This window comes from Polypterus senegalus, chromosome 2, assembly GCF_016835505.1.
Source record: "Polypterus senegalus isolate Bchr_013 chromosome 2, ASM1683550v1, whole genome shotgun sequence".
In the NCBI taxonomy this organism is placed as follows: Eukaryota; Metazoa; Chordata; class Cladistia; order Polypteriformes; family Polypteridae; genus Polypterus; species Polypterus senegalus.
In genome coordinates this window covers 210,543,036-210,565,643 of record NC_053155.1, presented here as the reverse complement: position 1 = coordinate 210,565,643, position 22,608 = coordinate 210,543,036, and positions in this window count along the sequence as shown.

The window sequence follows — 22,608 nt, the reverse complement described above, 5'->3', positions numbered from 1 at the left end:
CAGAAGAGCTGACAACCAATAAATGCTCATCTGGAAGTACAATGTATGTAGCAACAAGGAATAAGGAACACACCTCACAAATAGAAGAGAAGCTTGTCTGTCTGGTGTTTTATGTACTAAAACAAAATAGGAAAAAGAAACAGAGGTCAGAGATGGCTACTGAACTTGCTGCAGCTGTTAACTCTTCTAACAGCTGCAGCTCTACCAATCAACTTGCTATTTGCTATAGAAAAAAACTTTCAATAAATATAATCAAAGGAATCCTGTAGGGGAACTAACGTAAGAAGAAGGGACAGGAGACTGAATATTCATGGGCCTATCACTACATTACTGTAATACTAAAAAAATAAAATATTTGAAGCCAATAGAGAACCAGATATTCAATAAAAGGTACACAACATAACTATAAAAATTAAGAAAGTTTATCAATTGGTAGGGCAATTCTATTAAAAGAAAAGAGAAAATTATAAATACATGTACATGTACTAACTATATTCTATTGGCTGGCAGAAAATGGGGGAAAGCACGATTCCACTGGAAGATCAACACTCAGTCTGTTAATGAGATGTGGGCTGCATTTTTCAGTTGTGTAATTTGACATAGTGCTGCAACAAGATAAACTACTGTGATTGGTAAATCTGACATACCCCATGACTAAAAGTCATGTAATGTGACATCAGTTTTAATGAACAATTTTCTGTTCATTTTGCTACCAGCAATGTTACAACTGCTACTACTATTCATATCACTACTAACAGGTGTACAGTGTCTGCAGTATGATTCATATGCAGTATTTTAATTGCAAACAAATACAAGTCAGGTGAAATAAAAAAAAAAAAATTTTTCTCATTGAACTGACTGCCAAATTGGCTTAATGCACAATCCAATTTCATAGCCATCTTAATTAGGCATATTATCTACTAGCACTAAAGTGCTTTTGCTTTCTGCTGAGCATTTGAAAGATGTTGTTTAGACCCATTTGATGCCTGTTGTAGGCATATGTCAGTGCATCTGTTGCTCAAAATCTGAAATTATGCATATCCGAAGAATGGAATTGATTGCCCCATTCTGAAACTCATCTTTTTTTAATTCTACATATGCCTGTTAATTCATTCCCAGAAGATGAGAGTTGTTTGGTGCTTTGCCCAGTATTATTCTAATATTCACTCTACAGGCCATCCTTGCATTAAGCTACAAGCAGTTCTTCCTTAATGACATGCACATGCTAAGACGATCAAGAAACATTTGTACAACTGCAAGCTTGAGGCTAGAAAAACTCATAGTTCTTGGGATGACTTAATGACATGCAACTACCATCCTTTGTTATTTCCATATTATTTTCTCCAATATATAACACAATCACTTTTGGTTTACTCGGCTAGTTGCACCTTCGCATTTTCTTATTTCTTTCCTTTAATTTATTAATATTTGTTGTGTGAAATATATGGCAAAAAAATAATTAAAGTATCTACAATAGTACAAGCAGCATTGAATAGAAGGCTAAGCAGTTTGTAAAAAGCTATAGAGTTTATCTATTTAAAATAAGTAAGGTGTTATATATTAAATTTGACAAAAATAAACATATAAAATGGACTGTTTTACTTAAACAGGAATCTATAACATACATTCTTCTCAGACTGAGGGCAAGTTAATCTCATTAACTAAAACTGAAACTACAATTATGCTTGTCAGGTAAATTAATTGCATGGAAAATATTGTAGCACTCAGTCAAATACTGCATATTTTGGCATTTTTAGTGTAAGTAGTAGTGTAGGTATCCTTTTTGATTCACTTAATCCAACTTTATAGTTCTAGGGAGTTACAGCCTATTTCAGGTACAGTGGTGTGAAAAACTATTTGCCCCCTTCCTGATTTCTTATTCTTTTGCATGTTTGTCACACAAAATGTTTCTGATCATCAAACACATTTAACCATTAGTCAAATATAACACAAGTAAACACAAAATGCAGTTTTTAAATGATGGTTTTTATTATTTAGGGAGAAAAAATCCAAACCTACATGGCCCTGTGTGAAAAGTAATTACCCCTGAACCTAATAACTGGTTGGGCCACCCTTAGCAGCAATAACTGCAATCAAGCGTTTGCGATAACTTGCAATGAGTCTTTTACAGCGCTCTGGAGGAATGTTGGCCCACTCATCTTTGAATTGTTGTAATTCAGCTTTATTTGAGGGTTTTCTAGCATGAACCGCCTTTTTAAGGTCATGCCATAGCATCTCAATTGGATTCAGGTCAGGACTTTGACTAGGCCACTCCAAAGTCTTCATTTTGTTTTTCTTCTGCCATTCAGAGGTGGATTTGCTGGTGTGTTTTGGGTCATTGTCCTGTTGCAGCACCAAGATCGCTTCAGCTTGAGTTGACGAACAGATGGCCAGACATTCTCCTTCAGGATTTTTTGGTAGACAGTAGAATTCATGGTTCCATCTATCACAGCAAGCCTTCCAGGTCCTGAAGCAGCAAAACAACCCCAGACCATCACACTACCACCACCATATTTTACTGTTGGTATGATGTTCTTTTTCTGAAATGCTGTGTTCCTTTTACGCCAGATGTAACGGGACATTTGCCTTCCAAAAAGTTCAACTTTTGTCTCATCAGTCCACAAGGTATTTTCCCAAAAGTCTTGGCAATCATTGAGATGTTTCTTAGCAAAATTGAGACGAGCCCTAATGTTCTTTTTGCTTAACAGTGGTTTGCGTCTTGGAAATCTGCCATGCAGGCCGTTTTGCCCAGTCTCTTTCTTATGGTGGAGTCGTGAACACTGACCTTAATTGAGGCAAGTGAGGCCTGCAGTTCTTTAGACGTTGTTCTGGGGTCTTTGTGACCTCTCGGATGAGTCGTCTCTGCGCTCTTGGGGTAATTTTGGTCGGCCGGCCACTCCTGGGAAGGTTCACCACTGTTCCATGTTTTTGCCATTTGTGGATAATGGCTCTCACTGTGGTTTGCTGGAGTCCCAAAGCTTTAGAAATGGCTTTATAACCTTTACCAGACTGATAGATCTCAATTACTTCTGTTCTCATTTGTTCCTGAATTTCTTTGGATCTTGGCATGATGTCTAGCTTTTGAGGTGCTTTTGGTCAACTTCTCTGTGTCAGGCAGCTCTTATTTAAGTGATTTCTTGATTGAAACAGGTGTGGCAGTAATTAGGCCTGGGGGTGGCTACGGAAATTGAACTCAGGTGTGATACACCGCAGTTAGGTGATTTTTTAACAAGGGGGCAATTACTTTTTCACACAGGGCCATGTAGGTTTGGATTTCTTTTCTCCCTAAATAATAAAACCATCATTTAAAAACTGCATTTTGTGTTTACTTGTGTTATATTTGACTAATGGTTAAATGTGTTTGATGATCAGAAACATATTGTGTGACAAACATGCAAAAGAATAAGAAATCAGGAAGGGGGCAAATAGTTTTTCACACCACTGTACATCATGCAAAAGGCTGAAGCCAACCCTGGATGGAAAACCAGTACATTTATGCACCACACTCACACAAGGCCAGTTTAGAGTTACTGATCTACCTGACCACCACATCTTGGAATTGTTGGTGAAAAAGCACCCAGCAAAGAGTGAATATACAACATCCATGCTGACATTTGCTGTGGTAGGATTCAAACCTAGGTTTAACACTAGAATTACCAGAGCCTATGAAAAAACTCGTAGATCCATCCCACCTTAAATTGCTTCTCACCTCTCCGTCAGGATCTTTTGTCATCCCCCACCAGCACACAGTTTTCTCAGCTCAATTCTGTTTAACTGCATGTCAGTTGCTTGGAGTTGTATAGAGTGAGAAGTCAAGCAAAATCACACCTTTTATAAATACTATATCGTTATTTGGAACACATGCATTTCATGTGTGTTCCGTGTCTACAGCGATCTATGTAAACACATTGTTAAAAAAGAAAAGTTTTTCATATTTTAGTAATAATTGACAAAATGTAGACATGGAAGTTTATAATGTGTGAAGCCTGAAGTCCAAATATCAAAGAAACACTTTCACAAAAGGTACAAATACAACAGAACAAGTGCGCTTCTATCTATACTAATAAAAGGCAAAGCCCTCACTGACTCACTCACTCACTCACTCACTGACTCATTGACTCACTCACTCATCACTAATTCTCCAACTTCCCGTGTAGGTAGAAGGCTGAAATTTGCAAAAGTTAAGCAGGCTTCATTTATTCGGTCATAACGGTCAACAACGTCCGCCATCTTGAACTTTCTTATTTATGGCCCCATCTTCATGAAATGGTATCCCTGCGCTAACCAAACCGATGCCACTGTATCACGCCGCCATATTGAACTTTCCAACGTCACTAATTTTCCAACTTCCCGTGTAGGTAGAAGGCTGACCCCATCTTCACGAAATTTGGTCGGTGGCTTCCCTACGCTAACCAAAACCAATGTACGTACTTATTTTGGTGGTATGACGCCACTGTCGGCCGCCATATTGAACTTTCCAACATCACTAATTCTCCAACTTCCCGTGTAGGTAGAAGGCTGAAATTTGGCAGGTTCATTCCTTACAGCTTACTTACAAAAGTTAAGCAGGTTTCATTTCGAAATTCCATGCATAACGGTTGACAACGTTCGCCATGTTGAACTTTCTTATTTATGGCCCCATTTTCACGAAATTTGGTAGGCGGCTTCCCTGCGCTAACCGAGACCAATGTACGTACTTATTTCGGTGGTATGACGCCACTGTCAGCCGCCATATTGAACTTTCCAGCATCACTAATTCTCCAACTTCCCGTGTAGGTAGAAGGCTGAAATTTGGTACTTATTTCGGTGGTATGATGCCACTGTCGGCCTCCATATTGAACTTTTCAACGGTCTTTGTTACTTATGGGCCCATCTTCACGAAATTTGGTACGCGGGTTCCCAACGCTAACTGAATACTACTTACGTACATATATACGTCCATAGCTTGCAGCTCGGTCACCGTGTGAGGCGGCATTGGGTCCCCCATCCCAACACCTCCCACGTTGTTGGCTGCCTGCCTGTATAAGGCCGTCCGTCGCTCCAGTCTCTACATTCCCTTACTTGCTTCGCCACGGGATTCACGTCTCCCTGCTGATAACTACAGCCTTTTTATTTAATCTACGGTTTCTCCGCTGTTTTATTGTTCATTTATTACGATTATAGTTATTGTTTAGGTATTTTAGACTTACTTTACATTGTTCAGGTACCCATTTCCTTTATCATTCCAACCGTACCCCATTAACATGTCTATCGAGGTGATCACCATCGATCAAAGAACTGTCACTTACCAAGTGGTTTCCATGCCCAGAGATGGCACCTGCCTTTTCCATTCTCTTTGTTACATATTGCACAGCTATATCAGACTCACTCTTGATATCCGGAGGAACATTGTGTCTTATGTATTGAATGACTGGGACAGGTTCAAGGTGTGGACTGATGACGGTACAGGAGATAATTATACTACACAGGAGCACTATAAGAGTGAAATGCTTAAGCCCTTCACCTATGCATCTGCATGTGAGTTGATGGCTGCCGCTGAATTGTTCAGTTATCGCTTTCAAGTGTACCGAAATGGAAAAACATTTTACACCTTTCGACAACCGCCAATGCCTCTTAAACATCTTAGATTGACAGGTGACTATTTCAGTAGTGGACACTTTGATGTTTATGAATATTTAAACTCTCAAAAGCTGGATGTGAAGTTATCGATGAAACCGGTTGTATACTTACAACGCTTGACAGATGCCGAATGTCTCTTCAACACAAGTCCTACAAATACTGTCGTAATTGAAACAAACCATGAAACTCAAACCGATTATGACAGCGGCAATCCAACCTGTGAGATCTGAAACAAGATTACTGTTCACATGGCCAACTGTACGTTGCATGCTCAAGAGTAAGCTCAGCGCACAGCTTGGTCATATTACAACCGGAGGGCCGAACTCACTATGTAGTATACAAAGAGATCCTTAACAAATAATTATTGGTATATTTTCCCTCAGTTTAAAAAGGTTTCATTTTCTTCTTAATAAAAATTTTAAGGCAGTACTTCGCCGCCGCGAAGCGCGGGTATTTTGCTAGTTCAAAAATATAACTGCAGAAAGACAACACACATTAGGGTGTGACATTGACACGCATTACGACTACTTTGGTGGCGCAACGGTATCAATAGTTGACTGGTAATCAAAACTTCATGGATTCGATCCCTGACGAGTCTGTTTTGAAAAAGTCAGCTGCTTTTATTCTTACTATTTTAGAATAAAAACATACATTTGATTTCAGTCTGTAACAGCCGTTGTAAATGTATGGTACTTGTAAAGGTTAGCTATAAAGACACGCTATAGCTCTGCACTCTATACAACTTTAAGCAACTGACACGCAGGTAAACAGACTTGAGCTGAGAAAACTGTGCACCAGTGGGGGGATTTGACAGCAGACTGCTTGCTGCTTATCAACACATTTAAAGGACAATAGGCGCTGACGGAGAGATGAGATGCGATTTAAGGTGAGACGGATCTACGATTTTTTACGTAAGCTCTGGTAATTGTAGTGTTAAAAATATAATGCATATAAAATATAAAATTGTAACAGTTAAATACAAACACAATGCAACATATCCATCCATCCATTTTCCAACCCGCTGAATCTGAATACAGGGTCACGGGGGTCTGCATGCAACATATGCTTTAATATAAAATAATAATTATCTATATATATTTATACATTTAGAAGTGCAAAAGCTTAGGTTAATTCTCTTTTTAACTAAGTAAGACAAAGATGCCACAGAATGGCAGTATTTTGCAGTGTGTTGATAAATGATAATGAATTGGCTACTGTGCTTTGATTGAGACAGACATCTGTTGGTGATCCACTTAATTTATGTGACTGATTTTCAACATGGTAAAATCTTCCCTGTGGATGGTCTGGCTGTAAGGCTGGCATATTTAACATTCTGCTACATTTTCCAAAATAAACAATCACTTACTAGATTATAACCTGCCAGCTAGTTTGAGTGGAGAGAGTACAATTTAACATAAATTATTTTGGGTAGTCTTAAAAATCAGAAACTGTGCCCTTAGAATAAAAATAAAACATGCCAAAAGGAGAATCAACACAGAGTGGGTGCAAGGTAACAAAGAAATATGGAAACATTAACTTTTCTGTCCTCAATCCCTCTACTGTATGCAAACGTTAAAGACGCATACAGCGCCACCCAGCTGCCTGTGCTTGGGAAAGCAGATCATAACCTGGTTCTGCTTCAGCCTCACTACAAACCAAGAGTGAGGGAGCTACCTACAACCACACGCTCATTCAGGAAGTGGTCCCCTGAGGCAGAGCAGGCTCTGAGAGACTGCTTTGGAACTACGGACAGGGATATCCTGACATTGTGGTCAGCAACACAGGAGTGCTGCAGGGGACTGTACTTTCTCCGGTCCTGTTCAGCCTATATACAGTACATCGGACTTCAATTCAACTCTGAGTCCTGCCACATGCAAAAGTTTGCAGACGACACTGCTATCGTGGGCTGCATCAGGATTGGGTAGGAGGAGGAGTATGGGAAACTAATCAAGGACTTTGTTAAATGGTGCGACTTAAACCACCTACAATTGAACACCAGCAAAACCAAGGAGCTGGTGGTGGATTTTAGGAGGCCCAGGCCCCTCATGGACCCCGTGATCATCAGAGGTGACTGTGTGCAGAGGGTGCAGACCTATAAATACCTGTGAGTGCAGCTGGATGATAAATTGCACTGGACTGCTAATACTGATGCTCTGTGTAAGAAAAGACAGAGCCGACTATACTTCCTTACAAGGCTGGCGTCCTTCAACATCAACTGCAATAAGATGCTGCAGATGTTCTATCAGACAGTTGTGGCAAGTGCCCTCTTCTACACGGTGGTGTGCTGGGGAGGCAGCATAAAGAAGAGGGATGCCTCACGCCTGGACAAACTGGTGAGGAAGGCAGGTTGTATTGTAGGCATGGAGCTGGACAGTTTGAACTCCGTGGCAGAGCAATGGGTGCTGAGCAGGCTCCTCTCAATCATGTAGAATCCACTGCATCCACTGAACAGTATCATCTCTAGACAGAGGAGCAGCCTCAGCGACAGACTGCTGTCACTGTCCTGCTCCACTGACAGACTGAGGAGATCGTTCCTCCCCCACACTATGCGACTCTTCAATTCCAACCTGGGGGGTAAACGTTAATATTATACAAAATTATTGTCTGTCTGTTATACCATCATTGTTATCACTATTTAATTTAATATTGTTCTTTATCTGTATGCTGCTGCTGGAGTATGTTAATTTCCCCTTGGGATTAATAAAGTATCTATCTATCTATCTATCTATCTATCTATCTATCTATCTATCTATCTATCTATCTATCTATCTATCTATCTATCTATCTACACATTTAACTACCCCATTTACCAAGTGGAGAAGCTCCCCACTTGCTCAGATGCAAAGTCACACTAAAGAAATCTTTATTTTGAACTCTTGTTTCCCTCCCCTATCTTTCCTTTTAACAACCTTGGCCTTTGTTCCTCCCATTAACAAATCTTCACCCCTACCTAAAAATGTTAATCTTGTCTCAAGATCATTACCTGGCCATTCCCAGAAATCACTTCTGAGATCATGGCCATCTGCTCTATCTTTTTAAGTGTAGTAATGTCACTGTTTTGTAGAGGTGTCTTGAGTGACAGCCCTTTGCCACCTTGCTTCAGGACTACACCAGTACCTCATCTCTGTTCAAATTCTGTTTGTATTATTTGTTTTTCTCTGATTTCTTGTCATGATTCTGTTTATGTTTTATTTTGTATTTTTACTTTCCCCCACATAAAGAGGACTATAAAAGCTTTTTTCCATGGTATTAGTTGTCTTTCTGCTGCCATGTCTGGCTCCTCTTTAGTGAGGTTTCTCTCTCTTATGAAAAATGATCAATGCACTGCATTTAGCTTTGTTTTGATCTCTTTACAGACTTAGTGGTGCTGCTGCCCCTGCTGCACCCTTCCAGGCAAGCTCCCCATGGCAGTATTTTAAGTTAATGTTTACTTGTAGTAGAATTCAGTGGATGAATACAAATAATACATTTATAATTATATTTTTGTTTTTATTCTTTGTACTGTATACAAAAGAAAATATTTAAAAATATATATATAAAAGTAAATATAGGTATGATGCTGGATCATATGTAGCAAGAAAAGTGAGAATATTCTGTAGAAGACTGATTACTTTTGTAGGCTAGTGGACAACGCATGATCTATAGTATATCCATATTAACCTTTCCATGTATTTTTTGTGATGCTGAGTGCTGTGAAAAGTGGTATTGAAAATATCAATTATTTGATTTGGTAGCCAACGTCTGTATTTAGGATGGGCTGATGTATTACTAGTAAGAGAGACATTAATAGTCACATTTTAATAGTATTAGAATGTTCTTAAGACACTTTCAAGTATATTGTGACCCATTCAGGTTTGACTTACTCTGCCTACCTGATGTTATTTCAATGCTTACATGTCATGATGGACTGTCTTTGCTCATACCAGTATTTTATGTACATTAGTTTATTATGCAGATCTTATCAAACATTGTGTGTGATTGTTAGTAGCCGCCAGCATATACTGACAGTCTAATTTACTGTATATCTGATGTTGTGCAGTTATTAACACTACTGCCTCACGGATTTACTGTCCTGGGTTCAAATGGTGTGCTCGGTCTTTTCTCAGTGTGAACTTTCTGTGTGAGTTTTCTATATCCCAAAAATGTGCATGTTAGATTCATTGGTACTTGTAAATTAACCATATGTACTGTAAGTGTAAATGTGGATGTTTAAATGAGTGAGCCCTGCAATGGACTGGTGCTCAGTCTAGCTGTATCTTTTATATGCCTTGTTAGGCCCCCTGAGATTCTGAAATGGATTAAATGATACATTTGATATTTTGAAGTCAGTTATTTTTTCAAAATCATGGTATATATTAGTTGCCACATGAAATTTTGTTCTAACTTGAAGCATATTTTATAAAATTATTAAAAAATTATTATAGAGCTATTGAGACCAGGGTCCCTTCATGAATGAATACCTTAAAATTTACAGAATACATCCATTTTTCAAGCCAAAAATGTTATCAAGTGTTAATCTGGTTCTTGAAATTTCACACATATTGCAAAACAGTGTATCAATGTCATTTTAAGAAGGAAAAAAGAAAAACAAAGTGAGATTCAACCAGTTTAAAAGGAGTCTGGCCATGCAGTATACCTCAGTACTCATCTTCTTGTGCAGCACCTTTCAGGGTTAGGAACGTGGATTCACATTGGAAAGTCATCACCAAGTGCCGTTATTGACATAGAATGTTGATGTTCAGATGAGAATTGTAGTCTGTGTTCTTTAGACAACAATAACATTTCACTATACAGAAGCTTATTTCATTATTTTATAAAGATTTTGCCTGCTGCCTCTGGATTGAAAATACACACATATGCTTTATTGAGAGAGAATATTGGCACACTGCACGTGCAATGTGCAAGTGGCTTGGCTCTTTCATAAATATAAGGCTTTTATTAAAAACACAATGCAGTGTAATCAGCCCAGTTCTTGTTATGTGTACTGTACAAAGTACATTAAAACTCGTATGTGCTCATTTCACCATGCTGCCACTCAGTGTACATGTCACTCCATAGTCTAAGTAAAGTACCAACACAGAATGTAATTGGTGAAAGGTTAAAGGCATTTAGGAAAAATAATAATATGATCTGAGCTCACATCTATTGCAAGCTATGCTGAACATAACTGCTGAGTAAACTGAATTGTGGAAGCAAAAGTAGAATAATAAGCAGAATACAATTTGGAGTTGGGAGGTTGTTGTTGACATAACTCAACTCATGATAGCTTCAGAAAGCAGAGAAGCAAGCAGGAAACATGTCCTTACCTTGAAAATAAATAGTACGAAAAATCTGTGATATAATGTTAAAATTGTTTCTAGTCACAAGCATGCCTGAGTAACCTGGAAAGGCACATTTTCTTAAATTGAAACCTTTGTTACATCAAAGTGGATGTATTCTGTAATTTTTAAGGGTTTTCTTCGCCATGGGATCCCAGTACCCATTAGCTCTATTGTAAAACTCCAGAGAGGGCTAGTTATTTTTTAAAATGTTGAAAATATGCTTCACTTTAAAGAGCAATTAATGTTACAAACTAATATATACCATAATTGTGAGAAAACTACTTAGACCTGAAAAATACTGAATTTATCCTTTAAGTGAATGTTATCTAGATGTAAATTAATAAAAGTTCTCTTCATAATGACATAATAGCAACTAGAATACGTTTTAATTTCATGGAATGCTGATTGGCAAATAAACATTTAAGTATTTCAGGGTCATAATTTGTATGATACATTCTAACTTCCAATTGGTAATGTGATTTGTATCACAGTCTGTATGTGATATGACACCTCATTCTTATTTCTGCCTTCCAGGGTGCACTAGCTTTCTTTATTTTGTGACAAATCACAATGTCACAAACTTTCAGTTAATGCATCATTATGTTGACAATAAGATTTATATAATACTGTGTATTACAATTATCTTACACTGAAAAACTTAAAAAGAAAAAGCCAGAAAGAAGTGGTTACAGAACAGGTTACCCAATTTTTTACTTTCCTGAATTTAAGATTCTTATTTCTCTGAAATATTTTTGATTAATTTCTTGGTGATTTTTACATTTTTATAATTTTCTCTAACCAAATGTAAAATTTCTAAACAGAAAAAAATATTTTAAGAGAAAACATTTTTAGTTAAATATCTGCCATATATCATCTCTCAAAATCGTGACATTAACATATTATGTTTACTCACAAGCATAAAGATCATGTGTCGTAGGTGTAGCACTTCAGTATTTAAGACCGTATTCACTATCATTAAATATTTAGGTCATACAGCCACATTTTAGTATGATTAGAAAGGAATTAAAGCATATACATGTGAGTTGAGAGTACATCAGGTAAGCAAATTTGTATTTTCTCTTCTAAGTTATTATTTTCAGTACATTCTTATTTATTTTGGCACTATAGAGTGCTGACATATTATATATTGGTTTATGAAGTGATCAGGTAAATTTTCTATCTGGTATATTAAAAATTTTAATGCATCAGAAATAGCAAATAAGTGTTTCAGAATGAACATTTAATAATTTTAAGATATATTAAAAAAGATTCCATCCATCCACCTTTCCTTCATCTATTCATCCATTTTTAATTGTAGTGAGACAGGGGAGGATATCCTAGGATTAAGCACAAGGCAGACACCATTACTGTAAGGGATCATATTTAACAATATTTCTAAATAAGGATTGTAAAGCTTGTTTGTCATAATGAAGGACATGTCTGCACTGACGTGAACATACAGAAGAGTATATTTTGCTGCCAAAGGTACCTACCACAGGAAAACACATTGAAAAACACTACATTTTAAATGTTAATTTCCTTGTCATGTTTTCCTGATAAAACCATGTAGTAATGGGTATTTTCCATTGTTCATCATGACGGTGGCCTAGGAAAGCAAAATCTATCCATGCTGAACTAGGCATAGGACAAGAATCAGCTATGGAAGGAGCACTAGCCTGTGGCAAGATATACACTCATGCAAATGTCTGTGTGTATACTATTACAAGACAAAAGTAGAGTTGCCAGTTAACCCAAGTTTAATTTACTATCTCGTCAGAGGCAAATGCTGACTGGTTTCCTGAAATCAATTTGATTGTACATAAAAACATACATTCTTAAACCAGACTGATCGATTAGGGAGCAAGGTGGGCTGGTGTCTGTCTTGGAAGCATTAAGTGCAATGTAGGAAACAACCTTATTTCAAAGCACACACACATTTCTGAAACCCTGAGACCATTTTAGTTTTCCCTGTTGTTTTGGATAATACCATCTGCTATCAGTGTTTTTGGTACTTTACAATAAAAATTAAAAATATATATATTTTAATTTATCTATGGCTAAAATTACAACTTTGTGATACCCAGTTTAATTTTTTGTATCCATTTAAAGACTGTGCCCACTTTGGAATAATGAAAGTTTCACTGTAAATATGTGACACTTGAGGCCAATGTCTCCATTCAGCATTAAACTAGTTATTACAAAGCTCTAAGTGAGTTGCTGATCCCCCAGAGCCACTTTCTTGTGACTTAGAATCTGGAGCTGATTAGTACAGTTCTAAAAGATGGGAATTAGGGAATTGCGGAGGAATAATGATATATTAAAGTATGTAGTTATTTTATATTTAGACCAAAATATAGTTCAGAAATATGAAATCACTATATTTTCATTTTTGCTCTTTGCTTTTAGCATTATTGCCTGTAGCTGAATAAAACAGTAAATACTTTGTATTCTGATTTATTTGAAAGCATACTTTTTTGCTCTCACCATAATTAACCAGCTGACAATACAATCATTTCTGTTAGAGCAATGCAACACTTTTACAACCAGCTGTATAGTGACAATGGGTTCCCAGTGGACATGTTTTGTGGCATGTGGTAATTTATAACAGCCGGCTCTGCAGACTGGCACATTCAGTTAGAAGCTCAAGTTCTGGGTCTGGCTGAGATCCAAAACGCAGCTAGCAGTCTATTCACACCAATGTTTTAGACATGATAAGTGATGAAATGAATTGTGAAAGTCCTATGAGATTTGCTGGATAGCTTACAGAAAATCCCATTTTGATATTACTCTGGTGCTTCACACTTTGAGCCCTGTACTTTTTTTGACACATGAGCCCAGATTTCCATTTGAGACACTGGAAATCCCCATGCCACTGAAAGTTGTCATGCAGTTGTTTTAAAAATAGATTTTTTTCATCTTACTTCTTACTTGTCTTAGTACACTGCAAAAATATCAATGCCTACCATTGACATTGCTTTTTGATGGGACACAAATAATCTAATAATCAAGTTTAAACATTTACTTTTTGTAAAATGAAAATGATGATTATTGTCCCAATATTTGTATAGTTAGTTGGTGGATATAAATTAAGAAATTTCACACAGGTAGAACAGATTTAAATGCACAGATGGTCTAAGTATTCCAGCTGTAAAGTCTGCACTTGGCTAACACAGTTACTCTTTAACGTAGGTTTCCTCTGATAGATAGATAGATAGATAGATAGATAGATAGATAGATAGATAGATAGATAGATAGATAGATAGATAGATAGATAGATAGATAGATAGATACTTTATTAATCCCAAGGGGAAATTCACAAATTCATGGCATTATACAATATAATGCTTACCCATTCTTGGCATTATTTGTTTAGGACTAATACATTTTAACAATATTATCACTGAATTTTATTATTTAACATCTCTTTACATAATCTGTATTTTGATTTATATCTGGATTTTCCTTGGGCCATTAAAAAACTTTACTTTTCTTCTTTTCAGATGTTTCATGTGGCTTTGCTGTAGTGGGGTCACAATGACATATGGATTCTTAGTAAATTAAGGATAGATCACCTTTAAAATCTGTCTATACTCTGTAATGCTCCTTTATTTCTTGACAACATTCCCAGTGCCTGCTGGTACAACACTTCAAAATGCAGCTGTCACATGTGTGTCACGTGAGATGGTGCTGATTAAATGGTATACTGAGTCTAAACCTAACTGTATGTTTTGTATTTATAGGATTTTGTCTTACTTATTTTCTAAAACCATTTCAGCATTACTGCACTAACAGTTTCATATTTGGTCAGAGACTTTTTTTAATCAAAGTTCATGCTTGTCTTTTTATGGATATTTTTCTTACAGTTTCTGCGCTGCTCATATCAACAGGGGATCAACTGTGAAACTAATAAAGCTTAAATTTCAAGTCCCCAAAATCCTGGAGGGGCCCCCAGAAGTCACTTTAGTCCACATAACTTAAAAATGTTGTGTGTCTGCTATATGTGAAGAGGTTTTTAAAGAATTAATAGTATAGTGTAATTCAATACAAAATAATAGTTAAAATAAAAATGAAAAAGTTATTAAGGTATCATGTAGGCTAGCTGTAAACGAAAAACCATTCAAATGAAGGATGTTTCATTCAGAATATATTTAATATAAAATATTTATAAATAATTTAAAACACTGTTAACATTTATGACAGAAATTAAAATTTTCATTAAAATTATTGAAGTATTCCCCAATATTACTTTTGTGCTTAATGCCTATCATGAGCTGTGAAGCAGAAAGGAATTTTTCAAAGCTCTATCCTTTATAAAGAACAACTTTGGTCTGCCATGCCTGAAAAGCGCTTTATGCATATTATCTGTAGAAAATGACATTGCAAGGAAATGCTGATATGACAAACTGTGTGTGAATATATTACTAGACAAAATATTTTTTTGTAAAATGTAATTCAGGCAGTACGTATTCTCATACATATCTAAAATAGAAGATCATATTGACTGTGATATTTTCTATGTTTTATATCATGATTCTGTGTTGTATCATGCATATATAATATACCATTTCTGTAATTTTCATCTCCCATAACTCAAAAAGTATAAGGGATAGGAAATTGTTATACACATCAGTGACTTTAACATGTGAGGTAATCCAGTACAGCAATTTTAGTCAAGATCTGAAATATAGAGGTAAAAAAAAAATTTAATTTGTAGTGATCTGTCTTTGAACAACGCCATTGATAAAGATAGCAATGGTTACTCAGATTTCATTGCTGTTTAGAAAGGGACTTTAAAACAGTTCAAGCTTCAGGGCCCCAAACATTTAGGTCAGCCACTGCATATCAACAACATTTATTTACTGTATATAATGTGTTTTCTTAAATTAAGTATAGTTCAGCATTCTTTCAAGCAGTTACAAAAGAGATGAAAAGAGCTACAGTAAAGGTAAAGACAGGCAGAGACCTTTTGATGAACAGTGGCTCACAAGGAGAGTAGAGGCACTTTTTAGGGCAAGATCTGTTACTTCAGAGTATCCTAGAAACACAATCTTCACATCCTTGGTGAAAAAAATTGTTGTCCGTAGTTATTGATTATATTTAATTATACTTCTGCTACTGAGCATATAGTTTATTGTCCTGATATGATATATCTTAACAAGAAGACAGAGCAAATACAAGAATTACCGCATTACATACAATGCCAAATTTACCTTCTTTTGATCCTAAGAACAAATGTTAACAGAATACTGCATCAAATCAAAGAATTTCTCATCCAAAAAGTATCTATTGTGGGTCAAAGATTCAAATATCTGGTGCCTTTCTCTTTTGTGCATTAGATTTTCAGCAAGAATTTATTTTTGATCCATAACCTGTTCCTGTTGCACACATACAAGAGACAGAGAACAAGAAAACTAAATGGCATAGAAAATGAGTTGTACATTTCTTCTAATAAAAAAATGAAACATAAAGTATTCATTATTCATTTCAAGTATTTAGAAAACAAACATATACCTAGTCCAAGCCTGAATTTCTACATCGAAAACTGAATTAAAGCCAGCCCAAATCCTATTACTTTGTCATGAGATTTTTGCAGCAGACCTCTGACTAGCTTGGTAGCCATGAAGACAATAACAAATGTCTAGATTAAGAATAAGTGATTTAAAATAGCCTTTCTTATACACAAAGTGCTTGTATGTTATTTTGTACGGTCGTTTTGAAAAATCTATCGACTTTCTTACATGACAAGCGCTTTGACCATGGGAAAGACGTTATATAAATGAAACATATTAGTCAAAATTGTTGATCATGACCACTACAGGAGAGAGAAAAACTAAAACTCCAGCTGGTGAGAATGCTGAAAAACTTAAACTTCTGGGTTGTTGAATGCCAAAAGGCTGCCCTGCTAGACATTCTACAGTACTTAATTGTTAGTGCTATCTATGTTTGGGAGTCCCACAAGGTTCAATACTATGGACATCATCATTATGATAGTGGTGTTATCCTTCAGTCTTTTCAGCATCAGAGGTGGCTGTGGAATACTTTGGCTAGGTGATGCTGGTGCATACAGAATACCCAAAGGAGAAAACATATCTAATAGCTGTATTCTGTGAAAACAGAAATACTTTTTTCAGTATTAGATACAAAGATAGACAGATAGAAAGTATATTATTTGTACCAGCAGTGAAGCCAAGTCATTTGCAGATGTTCAGGCAATATTATAACCAACAACAACAAATCCCTTCAAATACACAAAAGAATTAGTGTTAGTGAATTAAAGGAGTGGATGGATGACAGCTACTTGTCTTTAAATACAGATAAAACAGAGATGTTAATTGTTGGAGGGAATGACGCTGATCATCACAATATTCTGTCATCGTTTAACTCAGTTGGAATCGCCATTAATTTTATTGAATCAGCCCACAATCTAGGAGTTATTTTTGACTCTAGCATGTCATTTAAAGCACATGTTACAAAGTTGTCCAAATCATGTTTCTTCCATCTTAAAAATGTTGGGAAATTAAGGCACTTTCTAAATAAACAGGATTCTGAGAAATTAATTCATGAATTTATTTCTAGTAGGATTGACTACTGCAATGCGGTGTTCACTGGCTGTTCAAACTGTTCTTTATACAGCCTCCAGTTAATCACAAATGCAGCTGCAAGAGTTATTACAAGAACAAGAAAATACAAACACATAACTTCAGTTCTTAAATCCTTACACTGGCTCCCAGTGAAGTTTAGGGCAGATTTCAAAATCCTCCTTTTAACATATAAAGCATTAAATGGCCAAGGTCCGGCTTACTTGTCTGAACTTATCATGACTTACAAACCAGAGCGCACATTAAGATCTCAAGATGCCAGTCTGCTTATGATTCCAAGAATTAATAAAATAACAGTGGGAGGTCGAGCTTTTAGTCACAGAGCCCCTAAACTGTGGAATGGTCTGCCTGCTACTATAAGAGGTGCCCCTTCGGTCTCAACGTTTAAATCCCAGCTGAAGACTCACTACTTCAGTTTAGCATGTCCTGACTAGAGCTGTTGATTAACTGTACGTACTGCGTTTCTGTTGTTAGTCATTAGCACTAAAACATAATTAACATGATAGTTATAATTTGATACTAACCCTCACCTATTCTGTTTCTCTTCTTGGTACTCAAATGTGGCACTCGATGTCACGGCCCACCTGCACAGTTGTTTTTCCTCTCTAAGGTAAAGTCATCCCTGATGGAGGATCGCAGAAATCATGGGAAAGAGGGATCCTTTCATTGGATTAACGCTATTTCAGCTGTGGAATGGCCAAATGGGAAAGGCAGCTTGATGAATGAGTTCTCCAGGACTCTAAACAAATCCTAATCATATTATGTGATATCATCTACTGTTAAATTCTACTCTGTACTTCTAAAATTTTTATTTTTATACTGCATTGAGGATTTGTTCTGTTCTGTGTATTGTATTGTATTGTATTGACCCCCTTCTTTTTGACACCCACTGCACACCCAACCTACCTGGAAAGGGGGTCTCTCTTTGAACTGCCTTTCCCAAGGTTTCTTCTATTTTTTCCCTACAAGTGTTTTTTGGGAGTTTTTTTTTTTTTTCTTTTTTTGAGGAATTCTCTGACTTAATGTCAATTTTAATTATGAACTATGACACACTCTTAATAGTCGGTGACTTTAATTTTCATTTAGATAATCAGTGTGACCAAAAAGTAAAAGAATTTATGAACCTCCTGGGCTCTTTTGATTTGAGACAGCTCGTTAATCAGCCTACACATAAAGCAGGTTATATGTTAGACTTAGTGATTACTAAAGGACTAAAAGTTGATATAAAGCAGGTCATTGATATTGGTCTATCAGACCATTTTCTTCTACTTTTTAATATAGAAATAATCCTCACAGTGCTACCAGCTTTGTCCAGGTAGGAATAAGCCTTGTGGAGCAAATATACTCAGCAAAAAAAGAAACGTCCCTTTTTCAGGACTGTGTATTTCAACAATAAAGTTTTAAAAATCCAAATAACTTTACAGATCTTCATTGTAAAGGGTTTAAACAATGTTTTCCATACATGTTCAATTAACCATAATCAATTAATTAACATGCACCTGTGGAATGGTCGTTAAGACCTTAACAGCTTACAGAAAGTAGGCATTTAAGGTCACAGTTCTAAAAGCGCAGGACACTAAAGAGACTTGTCTACCGACTGTGAAAAACACCCAAAGAAAGATGCCCAGGGTCCCTGCTCATCTGCGTGAACGTGCATTAGGCATGCTGCAGGGAGGCATGAGGACTGCTGATGTGGCTAGGGCAATAAATTGCCATGTACGCACTGTGAGACGCCTAAGACAGCGCTACAGGGAGACAGGAAGGACAGCTGATCATCCTCGCAGTGGAAGACCACGTGTAACAACACCTGCACAGGATCGGTACATCCGAATATCACACCTGCGTGACAGGTACAGGATGGCCACAACAACTGCCCGAGTCACACCAGGAACACACAATCCCTCCATCAGTGCTCAGACTGTCCGCAATAGGCTGAGAGAGGCTGGACTGAGGGCTTGTAGGCCTGTTGTAAGGCAGGTCCTTACCAGTCATCACCAGCAACAACGCCGCCTATGGGCACAAACCCACCTTCGCTGGACCAGACAGGAGTGGCAAAAAGTGCTCTTCACTGATGAGTCACGGTTTTGTCTCTGGGACCTGTTGGATCGCAGGGTGAGGGCTAGGGCCATTCCCCCCAGAAATGTCCAGGAACTTGCAGGTGCCTTGGTGGAAGAGTGGGGTAACATCTCACAGCAAGAACTGACAAATCTGGTCCAGTTCATGAGGAGGAGATGCACTGCAGTACTTCAAGCAGCTGGTGGCCACACCAGATACTGACTGGTACTTTTGATTTTGAGCCTCCCTTCATTCAGGGACACATTGTGAAACATTTTTAGTTTATGTCTTATGGTGTTGACTCTTTTAGTGTTCATACAAATATTTACACATTAAGTTTACTGAAAGTAAAAACAGTTGAAAGTCAGAGGACGTTTCTTTTTTTGCTGAGTATACATAATTATACCTTCCACTCCAGTCTTTGTCCAATAGGTAACATGCAGTGGGTCCAAGTAGTCTTTCAGAAGAGTACTTGTATTATCCAAGACCAGCCTCTGAAAGGTCTTCATAATGTGGGACATAAAGGCCATTGGTCTGAAGTCATTAGGTGAAGAGAAACCTGCCTTCTTTAGAACAGGAGCAATGCTGAATGCTTTCCACAGTGATGGCACTTTCTGCAGGTTTAATGACAAGCTGAACAGGTAGCAGAAAATACTACAAATGTGGTCAGCACAGACCTTGAGTACATGTGGACTAACTCTACTTGGTCTTGTGGCTTTTCCTGTGTGTAGCCTGCTCTTCCAGTTGAAGTGATAGGAGTTTTTGGTGCAGTAGAGCTGGCGTGAAGAACTAGTCAGTGGAAGAAGGTGGTAGCAGAAGGAGTTAAAATCTGTTAAAAAATTTTTCAGGGTGTTTGCTTTGTCTATATTCCCTTTTAGCACATGGATTGCTTGAATCCAATAATATTACCCAATCCATTCCAAACAATAGTTTTAATCTTTTTCAACAGATGTGTTATGAATAAGTTATGAAAAAGGAAAATTAAAAAGCAACATTTTTTAATGTTCAATAGCCCTACCCTGATGTATCTCTGTTGGTAAATTAATTCACATTTTAGGTTCATTAAAGTAAAAAAAAATCCTCAATTGTTCTCTCATGTTTCACTTCTGGAACACAAGCCATTGTTTGAAGATCTAAGATTACAATTTGGGATATATCATATGAGTGGAGACATTCTAAAATGTAGGTAGGTGCAATATTCTTCAGAACATTCTAGACAATTACATGTATTCTGTAGATACTAGTATAGATAAAGTGTTTTATTTTCTGTTTTTGGTTTTCTCTTTTTGAATGAGTGTCTACTGATATGTGTCGTTTCTTGGTAGTTTGATTGGAGTACATTACAATAATCTAGTCAGGTAAAATCAAAAGCATGTTCTATCTCAAGTGAGATAGAGGAAAAATTTAATGATTAGGGCCAGAAGATAGAGAGATATGGTCAAGAGAAATGTGCAAGGTCAAAACCAAACAACTAAATCAATCTTTTGCCATTCCCATACAGTACTTGAAAATCATAGTCCACAAAAGTACCTGTGTATCAAATACCAGAAAACACCAAGCAAAGTGAATAGCATGTTTTGCTCTTTGAAATCAATCTTGGATGAAACAGGGATAACATCTGACAACCTAAGTATCATCACTGTCAAGCCAGGGTGGGTTTCTTGACTTATGTTTATTTTGCTGTTTTGGTGACTTATTTGTTTATTATTTTAGTATTATTTTTGTGATGTTGGTTGTATATATGTATTTTGTTACTGTTATTCTGCTTACTTACTACATATGTATTATGCGTTCTCCTTTGTTCCTTGTGTTTTATGGGTGTAACTCCAAGTGACGGGTCCATTCTGATGTCATTACTGAAGGACTGTCACCAGCCTATATATCTGAACCTGAGAAGCAGGGTATCCCATGTATAAAACTTGCTTACTCTTGGAAACATTTTGGTTTTGGAATTTTGGTGACACCAGGCAGCAGGACAATGAAGTCAACAGAAAATCTTGTTTCATTTTATATTTTAGTGTCACATTTTGATGTCCTTGAACTAATTAAATCAGTTAAGTGATATATTGATTTATTACAGTTGTCTTCAATGTTTGCATTAATTCCTAATGCTTACACTTAATGGTAATTGCCATAGTGTGTAACCTCAGTTTTGTCAGTAAAAAGGTTGTGCTGTGTGTTGTACGGCATAACAGGCTATGGCAACATTAGCTTTTTTGGAGGATATTGCCAATCAGTGGCATAGCTAAAGTTCGTGCTGCTCGGGGTGGGGCTTCAATTTTCCGGCCTCCAACATATTTGAATATGTTAACATATTTAATTAGAAAATGAAAATGACGTATAGAGAAAAATTAAGATACATTTTGCATAGATTTATTCATATATATAGAGAAACACCAATAATGTTTCACATATAATTATTTATAAGCATCAACTAGACAAGAATATAGTATAGACGCAATAATAAGCGGTGTGCAAATTATTAGTTTAATATAATTACGTGGCGAAAACCAGAACCAGTGTAGTGTACAAGTGATAGGTGGGGATGTTTTCTGTGCAGAGCAGGAACACATTCGGATTGATAACGAAATGAAATTATAAATTGTAAATTAGCTGTTTATCTTCCTAGAAATAATAATCGGTGTAATGTTTATGTTTATTTTTGTTATGTATACTAATAAAAGGCAAAGCCGTCACTCACTCACTCACTCACTCACTCACTCACTCACTCATCACTAATTCTCCAACTTCCCGTGTAGGTAGAAGGCTGAAATTTGGCAGGCTTATTCCTTACAGCTTACTTACAAAAGTTAAGCAGGTTTCATTTAGAAATTCTACACGTAACGGTCATAACGGTCAACAACATCCGCCGTGTTCAACTTTCTTATTCACGGCCCCATCTTCACGAAATTTGGTATGTGGCTTTCCTGCGCTAACCGAAACCAATGTGCGTACTTATTTCAGTGGTATGACGCCACTGTGATTGAACTTTCCAACGCCATATTGAACTTTCC